Genomic DNA, 10,958 nt, shown 5'->3' with positions numbered 1-10,958 from the left:
CTCTGGCTGCTACTCGACAATCCCCTGAACCGCTGCTCCTCTAGCTCTCTGAGCTATCAATATACATATAGCACTTAGTCTAACAGTCAACTAAGTCAACTCTGGTCAAAGTCAACCTTCCAGGTCAACTCTACTCGCCGAGTCTTCCTAAAGACTCGCCGAGTTCATAAGCTCAGGGTCTTTCTTATTCGCGACCCGATTCGCCGAGTCAGTCCATGACTCGCCGAGTCCAACTAGTTCCAAGTCTTGTCCTGTCCAACTCGCTGAGTCACCACCCGACTCACTGATTCGAGTCTCAACTCAAAGGGTTTAGGGTTTCACGATCTGACTTGCCGAGTCCAAGAACAGACTCGCCGAGTCCAAGACAATCTTCAACCAACTCGTCGAGTTGCTTGTCCAACTCGCCGAGTCCGTGCCTAACTTCAACCGACTCGATGAGCTGTTCATCCTACTCGTCGAGTTCCTCCTCATCTTCAAGCTACTCGCCGAGTCCACTCGAAGGACTCGCCGAGTCTATCCAGTCCTCAATCCATGCAGTGGCTTTTCGAGCCAAACAGAACTTCCAACTCATAGATCCATACTTCTAGGGCCTATTCCCCACGTAAAGTGGCAAACTTTACATGTAGATTGAGAGATCTATGCTCAAAACACACTAAACTAGGGTTTATGGCAAACGTGCTTCTTCAACATACCAAGGGCTGATACTTTAGGGGATTCAAGACCAAAACCAACATGGATCTGAGGTAGCAACCTCAGATCTGAACCTCCAACTCGAATTGGTTACATATCATACCAATAATGACCAAAACTCACACATAAGAATAGATCTAGATGCAAAAGGGAGTCCAAGCAACAGCTTATTACCTCCAATTGGTCTGAAATGACTCCACAATCCCAGATCTACAGTCCCTTCTTGCACATCCAAGGTCTTTCTTCCTCCTCCAAGCTTTAGTGCATTCTTCAAGGCAAGATCTAGCTCAAAAACGGATATGGCGGCTAGGGTTTGGTGTTCTGGGGTAGGGAGGCAGTAAAGGAACCCTAGGAAAGAGAATGAGACGCTTAAATAGGCTCCAAGTCCCGGATTTAGGGTTTTCTCGATCAGACCCAACTCGTCGAGTCTCCTTGGCTGACTCGCCGAGTCGGTCGCTTTCACCACAACCCGGATCCCGCTCGGACTCGCCGAGTCCCTCCATGGACTCGCCGAGTCTCCCCTAAACTTGAGGTTTTCTTTCTTTTCTTGGCTTTCCAAACTTTGGGGTGTTACACAGGAACCCTGTAGAAAACCCTATCCACTTTAGTATTCGACAGAAGAGTTGGTTCAGACCCAGAAGAGGTTCATTGAGAAGATTTCCAGTTGGGAAATAAATGAACTAGATCGAGACTATTGAAACCACCAAGTGCCTATACCTTTTTAGGGACACCGGTGAGAAATTCTCCTAAACTTCCGAGATTCCCAGTCATCCATCATAAAGTGATGACACCCAGAGTCAGAATCAGAAGTAAGACGGAGTAGAAATTCAATATGTCTATTGGAGAAGAGAACCCTAGGTAACTACCCGAAGGAAACCATCGCCGGTCCCAGTCAAAGATACGAGGTAGACAAAGGGAGCCAGTACATGGAACCCGAGAAGTGTCTTTTCCTCGTGTTCATCATGCTAATACACCCATAAAATTATACAATTTAGCGAGTTAGTGATTACACTACTCACACTATGTGTTAGGTAAATTGCCTTTTCCGGTTACAAGTAATATGATTAGAGCGGATCCCCACACCTCTATTAAGAGTGTTTAGCCATAAGTCTTCATGAGCCTTTCTTCCCGCGGTCTTCATTCCGAACTGTTCTCAGATCTTTCCAAGCCGGAGAGTGAACCTTTCCCAGTATAAAGGTAACTTAGTAGGAACGACTCCCATCTTATGGCTTTTCTGATACTCATACTCCTACTTTGAATACCTGGACTACATCATAGGGATGTAGGTCGACACTCAGACAACTAATATCTGAGGCGTGGGAAAAATTTATGCCTAATATGGTAAGGATAGATACGTCTAAGGGATAACCATCGTCTCTCACCAGCTGTGTTCCTTTCCGTGTAGGAAAACTATGCCTCCGAAGAAGCGTAACCAATCCACTTTTAAGAAACCGACTCTCCTACTTGATGAAGCTACGTTCCAAGCTGCAGTCTCGGAAGCCGTAGCAGCTGTCATGGCTCAACTGAATGCTAACAACGCCAATGTTAGCAAGAGCCCTATCGGGAATCCCGATCCTAGTAATGGACAGCAGCAACCAACACCTGCATACCCAGCCACCCAAGAACCTCAACCAAATCCACTGAAGAGAAAGTTCAAGATCGAGGAGGGAAGTACCTCGGCTCAAGGACCTTCCGAAGGGCAACGAGCTGAGACAGTCAATACCCCTACCAACCCTTCCATCCCGACACCTACAAGACCATACCTAGGAAGCCAGTGAATGGAGACAGTCACGAACATGCAAAGTTGTAAAACAGAGAGAAGGAAACGAAAACGTCAAGCTCGAAAGGAGCGCCAACGACTCCACAGACTTGTCGTGCAACAGCAGCAAGAGGAAACCCCCACCCCTTCAGCGCCAGCACAACCCATTTCACAAGTCCCTGGCATCGAGACCAACCCTACACACAAAGGTGGTGATAAAGTCGGACTCTTTAAAGGGAAATTTTCAAAGTGGAGGAACGAGGAGGGCACCCGTGTCCACGTAACTTTGACTAAGCACCTCACTCCCACCACCAATACCAGTACGAACCAGTCATGTCATCAGTGCGATGAGATGGGACACCTCAAAAGGGACTGTCCAATAATAAAGAACTCCGACGCAGACGGGAAGATACTGAGGATCACTGCTGTAGGAGAAACGACAGGGGCACAGAAAGAGTCTAACTCTAACGCTTAGGGAGAAACATCAAGGAACCCGGTAGATTTTGGTATGTCTCTCAATCCTAAATAACTAACCGCAAACATTAAAATGCTAATTCTAAATATGAATACTTCCCCGTTAAGGCGAAAGTCGCAGCACGGTTATAAAATTTAAAATTTCATCAGGTAAAACTATAATGGCTAGATATATATGTTACGGCCATGTATAATTGAGATGGATAGACCTAGAGTGAGTGAATGCCGCCTCATTTCATGTTCCTCTTTTGGTTGTGGATTTAGGGCAGAGTCGCTCAGTCAACAGTTCTCCCCACCTTAATTATACATGACTAGTATATGTTAGGCGATTATAGAAAGGCCTCGTGAGAATCCATTCATGAAAGGTACCCTATTCAGAAACACTTAGGACCCTCTACAGTTCCACGTCGACTCTATCGGTCCAAGTATCCGCGACAGTGATACATGGGACGAAACCCGAGACGCCAAGAACTGGTGTGCCCATTCAGCACATGACCCTATCGATCCTCATTCTATATCATGTCGAAGTATGCCAACTTTGACGCCTATACCAATCATGGTTCGACTTCGCGCAACCATGTGTAAATCCTTAGTGCTGTGTAAAAAGAACTTTCACCGTAGCCATTTCGGCAAATAAAGGTTCTTCCGAACCTAAACAAAATAAAAATAATAAAACCTAATGTGATCCGTCAGTCGTCCCTCTTATTTCAAACCTTCCGAAGTACCCATGAGAAGGGTACCACGCGCTGTTAACCCACCCTTCTTAGACAGATAGAAACCGAAGCGAAAGACACTACAAGTATCCCAGAAGATGATAACCACCCGAAGCATACTCCGTAGATCCCCCATAAAGACCCTTCGCACCTCGCAATCAGGTTCGTGAAATCAAGAGGATAGAACTCATGGGACTGACTACTATAACTGAGTATATGCATAAGGGTGGTATATAATTGAGATCAAAAAGATTTAATATGTGTGCTTCCTCCCTACTCCCTGTTCCTCGTTGGGTTGTGGGTTTGGGGTGGAGTCGCACAACTGAACAACCTACCGACCTCAATTATATACGACTTGCATACACCAAGTAGTAGTGGTTAAGACGAGTATGAGCTCTATCACGAACCTCATAGAAAAACCCTTCATCCTATCCCATAGAATAGGAACTAGAGTCAAGAGAACCACTGCGGGTTGAGCTACTATAATGACCACAAATCCGAAATTTGTTGTCATCCCGGTTAAGCCAACATACTAGCTAACACCCTCAGTTGGTAAAGAAATCTGAGTCGTAAGAGTAAAGGTGTAACATCCCGAGTTCAGGAGTGCAAGTTCAGGTTTCAAAGTGTAGATGTGAAAGGGCAACTCGGCGAGGGTGGACTTGGCGATTAGGGTCGCGATTCTGGTCGCGTGTTTAGTGGCTAACTCGGCGAGTCGGTGGCTGGACTCGGCGAGTTGGTGCTGAGTGGAGAAAACCCTAATTCGGGGGTTGAGCCCTATATAAAGAACATGATGTCCTCTCCCCAAGCCTCTTTGCCTTCCCCTTGAGTTCCAGAAGCCCTAGATTCGTGTGAGCTTTCCTTGTGAGAGATTGGAGCCTTTGTGGAGGGAATCTTGGGGAGAAATCGAAGAGCAAGAAGTTTAGAGCAAGGGGCTTTGTAGAGATTCAGCTTATTCTTCAGTTGGAGCTTTCATTTGAGGTAATAATCTGCTGATTGAGCTTTTGTGCATCTAGATCTATCATTTGTGAGGTTTTGGGGGCATAAATGAGGTCCATCTCAAGTTTGGTGTAAGATCTGAGGTTTCTACCTCAGATCTAGGTTGTTGTTAATCCAAAAGCCATAAAGTCTATGCTCAAGAGTTGTGGGTGAAGTCCTTTTGTCCCAAACCCTATCCCTAGAGTGTAAAATGCTTAGATCTACTTGGATTCACGTAAAGTTTGCCACTTTACGTGATGGATGGGTTGTAGAAGGGTAAATCTATGGTTTGGATCATCTGCATGGCCTGGAAAGCTTCTGTATGGATTAAGATCTAGGGGTACTCGGCGAGTCACAAAGGTGTACTCGGCGAGTTGCTTGAAGATGGGCAAGAACTCGGCGAGTTGGTTGAAGATGGCCTTGGACTCGGCGAGTCTGTTCTTGGACTCGGCGAGTCTGGTCGTGAGGTTCTAACCTTCTTCTGGTTGAGCCATGAATCGGCGAGTCGGCAGTTGCGAGGTGAGTTATCCTCACTATATCAACAGGGTCTAAGGCACCAAGGCCGACCCTTTATCGGATTGTGATCCGGGTATCGCTGTTATGTTATTGCTTTGCTATGTTTGCATCCTGGTAGTTAGGATGGTATTATGTTAGAGACCTGGTTAAGGTCGGTATCCTGGTATATAGGATGATGCTATGCTAGTGACCGGTTAGGTCGGTATCCTGGTTAGGATGATGTTATGTTATGTGATCTGCTAGATTGGCTTGATTGAATGTGAATTGTTATATGATTGAATGTTTATGTGCACATGGTTGTTGGACTGGGGTTGGGTTGAGGCGGGTCCTGCTTTATGTTGTAGGCCAACATACCCAGGGCGGACCGGTTGTCCTGAAGGCCCATCGAGCGGTCCGGATAGGCTGTAGGCCCCAAGAGGGCAGGCCAGACGTGCCGAGGCTCGGAGAGTGGACCAGGCCGACTGAAGGCCCAGTGCGGGCGAACCCGTCGTACTGTAGACTCAGAGAGTGGACCAGGTGGATTGAAGGCCCGGTGCGGGCGGACCAATCACACTGTGGACTCGATATGTATGGCTAGACTCAGAGGGTGGACCAAGTGGATTGAAGGCCGGTGCGGCGGACCAGTCACACAGTAGACCCGAAGTGCATGGCTGTTCTGTGTTCTGTTACGATATGGCATGTTGTGTGTGTATGGTATATGTGGTTGGTATTTTGGGGGTATCTCACTAAGCTTTCGGGCTTACAGTTGTGGTTTAATGTTTTTTTCAGGTTCTTCAGGAGACCGTGGCAAGGCAAAGGCGTGATCGTACCGCTACTCATGATTTTGTTTTATGATGTGGTTCTAGGAAGACTCTGATAATAATTATATTGAAAACCTTTTTATAATAACTTAATGAAACTGGTTTGTTTTCGAAAAGTTTAAATTGGTTGAAATTTTTAGAGCGTTACACAAGGACATTGACTACGACCATCCAGTCACGCTTAATCCCACGAATTAAGCATCTCAGCGGATATCCCGGAAATCCAGAAGCTACGATAGGTTAAACTCTGAGAAGAGTGGATGAGGAGATTAAAGTTCCGAGTGACGAAACCCTATACTCACTAGATTTGACCTAGATCGAGAAAACTCGGTACCACCGGAAGAGTAGTTGCAGAAGATGCTCGCACTACTTAGGCACTTCGTCCACCCCGTTACCAATGAGCAGTGCCTAGGACACTCCGCCTCCCCCTCACGTGGAAGAAGTCACCGTCGCCCTGTAGACGATAGACCGTATTCTCCGAAGTGAACACTAGAATGCCAAGAACCATAGGATAACCTCCGCAGCCAAAAATACTTGATTTGAGTGCGAAAGTAGGTTGTGTTAAGCCTTATAACCCAGATCCTGAAGAGATTATATACTTGACACCAGTCTAGGTGTTAGTCGATGGGTTATACAAGAGCACCCGCTTTCTGCAACTGGAATAAACCGTCGCCTTAGAGAATAGGGCATGTCTTAGAGATTCTTGGAACACCTATTAGGCCAGTGAATCTCTAAGACATGCCCTATTCTCTAAGGTGACGGTTTATTCCAGTTGCTAATGAGAATTAACACTGGTTTCTTGAAACAACACTCTTACGATTACTCTTTGTTTTAGACCTTGCTAGCTGTATCTTTCATTTGATACTGTCTGGGTCTGTGTTTCTTTATTTTAGACCTTGCTAGCTGTATCTTTCATTTGATACTGTCTGTGGTCTGTGTTTCTTTGTTTTAGACCTTGCTAGTTGTATCTTTCATTTGATACTGTCTGGGGTCTGTGTTTCTTTGTTGTAGACCTTGCTAGACGTATCATACATTTGATACCGTCTGGGGTCTGTGTTTCCTTTAGTTAGACTGAGCCAGGTGTATCATTCATTCGATACTCTCCCCGAGTCTATGATTTCTTTTGCCTTAGTCAACAATATTTTCTGCTGAGGCATATGTTATTTTCCCCTAGTATTTTTACTAGTGATATTCTCCTACTTTCTTTAAAGTCAAATACCATATTTAGGGTAATGATAGTATTTCAGGGAAAATTTCTCTTTAAAACATAACACTGTCGAGTCTTGGTAGAAGACTGCTTTTAATTAGAAAATATAGGATTTTCTGGAAAAGACGCTAATACACCGTAGATTCTAAACTACTACTTTTTATAAAGTTATTTTGAATAAAAAGTTTACTTACACAAATGACACTAAATACTTATGAACTCACCAACATTTATAAAAATGCTGATACTCGCTTTCAAAATAACTTGTATTCTCAGGTCAGCGATAGGCAGATACATCGCAGGAGCTTTTGGCGAAGTCAGCCTAGTACCGAGCTGCAACTATATTAGTTTCTGTATTACTTTGATGTCTCTATTAAATGTAACTTATGTAAAACTATTACTATTAATGCAATGGTTGTTGTACTTTGATTACTATACTGCATATGTTGTGATACTTGACATGACGTCATCCACCCCAGAACGTTTCCGCCGTTTCGGTTTTGGGGTGTGACATCCCTAAATTCTTTCGTATCCCAACTTACCCGACGCTCCTTCAAAATCGATCAAATATGTTGAATCTGATAAATTCATTATTATTCATAATTTTTTGGTATTTAGTTAGTTTTGATACTTAAAAGCCTAATCAAATGTCTTTCAATTTCCTAGAGAAATCGTGACGGCTGTTGAAACGAAAGCCAAAAAGATTACCACTGGGGCGGCAGCGATCCGAAAACTCCGGTGATTGATTCTAGATGGAATTCGAGGTTAAGCCCAGAAACCACCGAGCTCGGGTCACAGAGAAAGTGAGAGAAACAGATAATCCGATCAAATCTACATTCTCCTTTACTTGAAAGAGCAAAATCACAGATTAATTTCAAAGTCTCCGGTTCACCACCCAAAGAAGAAATCGAGAATGAAAAGGGTCAGTTTCCGGCGAATAGGGTGTCACCGAAGAACAGACCTTAGGCTAGAAAAACTGTGATCTTCCCGGACCCCCTTTTCCATTCAACAACTGCTTCACAAAACCAACAATTTTGCAGAACAAGGTCGTTAGTGATTACAAGAACCCGTCAGACCACCCCTCACAAGTTTCTAATCAAGACGCCGCCGCCTCCTGTCGCCGTGGCTAAGTTTCAAGTAAAGATTCACAATCCACCACTTTTTGTATCTCCGACCAGACCAAAACGGCCATCACAAAGAAGAAGACGATGTCACCGCCTAAGAACGTCTCCATGTCAGCAAAGCTGCGGAGGTCGTTTTCACCGTCGAGGTTGGCGACTATATTGGCTTCGCCGTTGATGCTTAGGAACCCACCGATTTGCGTATCTCCAACCAGATCCAGGGTGGCTACCATGTAAAAGATTTTTGTTTGGTTTTCAGATTTTTATAATCATAAAATAACAATAATCTGCAATTTGTTCCCATAATGACACTGTTACACTTTGGTCCTTAGAGTTTCAGGATTGTGGTAGTTTTAGTCGTCTGATTTAAAACATGGCTGATTACGATCAATTATGAAAGAAATTTAAACCATAGGGGCCATTCGTGTAATTTAGAAAACTAGTTAACGGATGAATGGTTAAAAACTAACGATAATGACCTAATTGATATGTACAGTAAAAGTTAGATGACCTAATGCGCAAGAAAAAAACATAATTGGTCAAGTCGGACAAATCACAAAAGTTCATTGTGCTACCGTGACATTATCCCTTGTACATTAAAATGTTCTAGAACTCACTCCCAAAATGCCTTTGACCTTTGTTGATTTTGCATGCCTTATCTCAAGAAAACATCGACATACGTCTTTGTCAAAGCCACATCTTCCTTTTCCAACCATTTATTTGACTTTTGGCGTTTTGTATAATCGTGTGTGTTCGACAATGAGTTTGGGCTCCTAGCTTTCTTGTTGATTTCTATCGGGAGTGGGTTTGTGACTAGATTCTTCAGACTCTATGTTTTGAGTATTATGAAACTGGGAGACCTCGGGAGGAGAACATTGGAATTAGGTTTTCAGAACAGTTTGAGAAAACTTCATGTATTGATTATAACCAAAATGTTCTTGTAGAAGACGAAATTGGAGATGCGTGGAATAGAATTGTAGAGGCGTAGAATGGAATTGGAGATAAAATAGAATTGAGTGTGGTTTGTTTTAAAGGTTGATATGTATAGTTATGTAGGTAAAACTTAATTTTTTTTTCTCTTTGATTGGTCAATGGAGAGAGAGAGAGAGAGAGAGAGAGAGATTATGGGTTCAACAACCCGCCAAATGAAGAATCGAGGGTACATCTCCAGCCAAAGAACCGTTGTCGTAGGCTGGAGGGAGTGGTGCCACCGAAACGACACTCCCTCCCTCGCCACGTAAGCGCCACGTCACTTTTTACCACTTAAGTGTGGTTTCTTGCCACACCAAGGGTGTGGTGCCACAGTTTTAATTTTATTTTTTCTTTTTCCTTTTTTTTTGTTTTTTTTTGTTAACTATTTTAATTTAATAAAACTTATTTTTTAATAAAAAAAATATAATTTTAAAAACATAATATTTCATTAATTAAAAATACAAATACCATACATTACTTAATTTAAAAAAAAAAACCTAAAAATTTAGAAAAACAAAGTAGAAACAAAAAACCAACAACTTAAAAAAACACACAAGAAACCATTAAAAACTTGAAAAAAAAAACTAGAAATTAGTCACGATTCATGTAACGGTTTTTCACTTCCTCCTTCATCGCCAAAACCACTTCAAGCTCGGCCCCGGTCATATTCGAGGTGTCCATTGCTAGTATTCGCATGTGGCTCTCCCTTTGTTTTCGAAGTTCTCTTTCAGAAGCAATTTTCAAAATCTTGTCCATTCTCTCTTTTATATCCTTCATGTCGGTTCCCATTTCTTTCAAATCATCTGAATCCGACGCTTTGCCTTTGCCTTTGATTTTTGATTTGTCTCTTCTCAATGGTCGGGAAGGTGGTGAAACTGGAACAGGTTCATCTTCGTTCAGATCAAATTGAACACGAGCATCTGATGTAGTGTGGTCGGACTCAGATGTTCTGCTGCGTTTTGACCCACTGTCGATATGTTGGTCAGATGTTTTGCTACTCAACCATTTCCTGTTATCTTTCAAAAAATTCCAAACTTCAAGAAATTTGAAAGCCTTCAGATTTTCTTTTTGATACACTTTCAACGCTTTCTTCAAAATGACTTCATCGCTTTCTCCACTTTTTCATTGACGTTTCATGTTGTTCCACAAGTCATTAAACAACATGACTTCCTTGTTCATCTTCTCCCATTTGGAGTACACTTGATGTTTTGAACGGTATTCTCCACGGTTCATTCCTTTATGGAACCTGTGTAAAACGCGAATCCAAAAGCGGTCATGCTTTTGGTCTTTTCCAACCGTCGCATCTTCTGAAATATCGATCCAAGATTGTGCCAACACTAACGCTTCCAAAGGTTCCCAACATCTAGCCTCCGCATTCTCTTTTCTTTTAGTCGCTGCTCGAGTGGGCTGAGTTTCTGTAACGAATTCCGGTTCAGAATCAGAAACAACCGTTTCTGGTTGTGTTTGTGTTTGTTGAACAAACTCAGGTTGGGACAAAAAATCAATTGGATTAAAATCCGGGTCGGGTTGTGGTAGTGGTGATGTTTGTGGATGTGGTTGCCCTGGTCATTGTGGAAAAGAAGGAAACATACCGCCATAGTGGTAATACGGAGGTGAGAAAATCGGTTGATCAAATGAAGGTATTGGGGTGTTGGTGTTTCTGACTGGTGTTTTTTCTTTGCTAGGTTTTTTGGAAGAAGACATTTTTTCAAAGAAAATTGGATGAAATGA

At 43.1% G+C, this 10,958-nt stretch overlaps 1 pseudogene; it reads left to right on the top strand.

Moving 5' to 3' along the window:
- The first annotated feature begins 2,468 nt into the window (after nucleotides 1-2,468).
- LOC145059733 (putative microtubule-binding protein TANGLED) lies at nucleotides 2,469-8,492 on the top strand (annotated as a pseudogene).
- The last annotated feature ends 2,466 nt before the right edge of the window (nucleotides 8,493-10,958 follow it).

Source organism: Lactuca serriola, chromosome 6 (assembly GCF_051521515.1).
Source record: "Lactuca serriola cultivar US96UC23 chromosome 6, Lser_US96UC23_V15, whole genome shotgun sequence".
NCBI lineage: Eukaryota > Viridiplantae > Streptophyta > Magnoliopsida > Asterales > Asteraceae > Lactuca > Lactuca serriola.
This window is presented reverse-complemented; position numbering and strand designations above follow the sequence as displayed.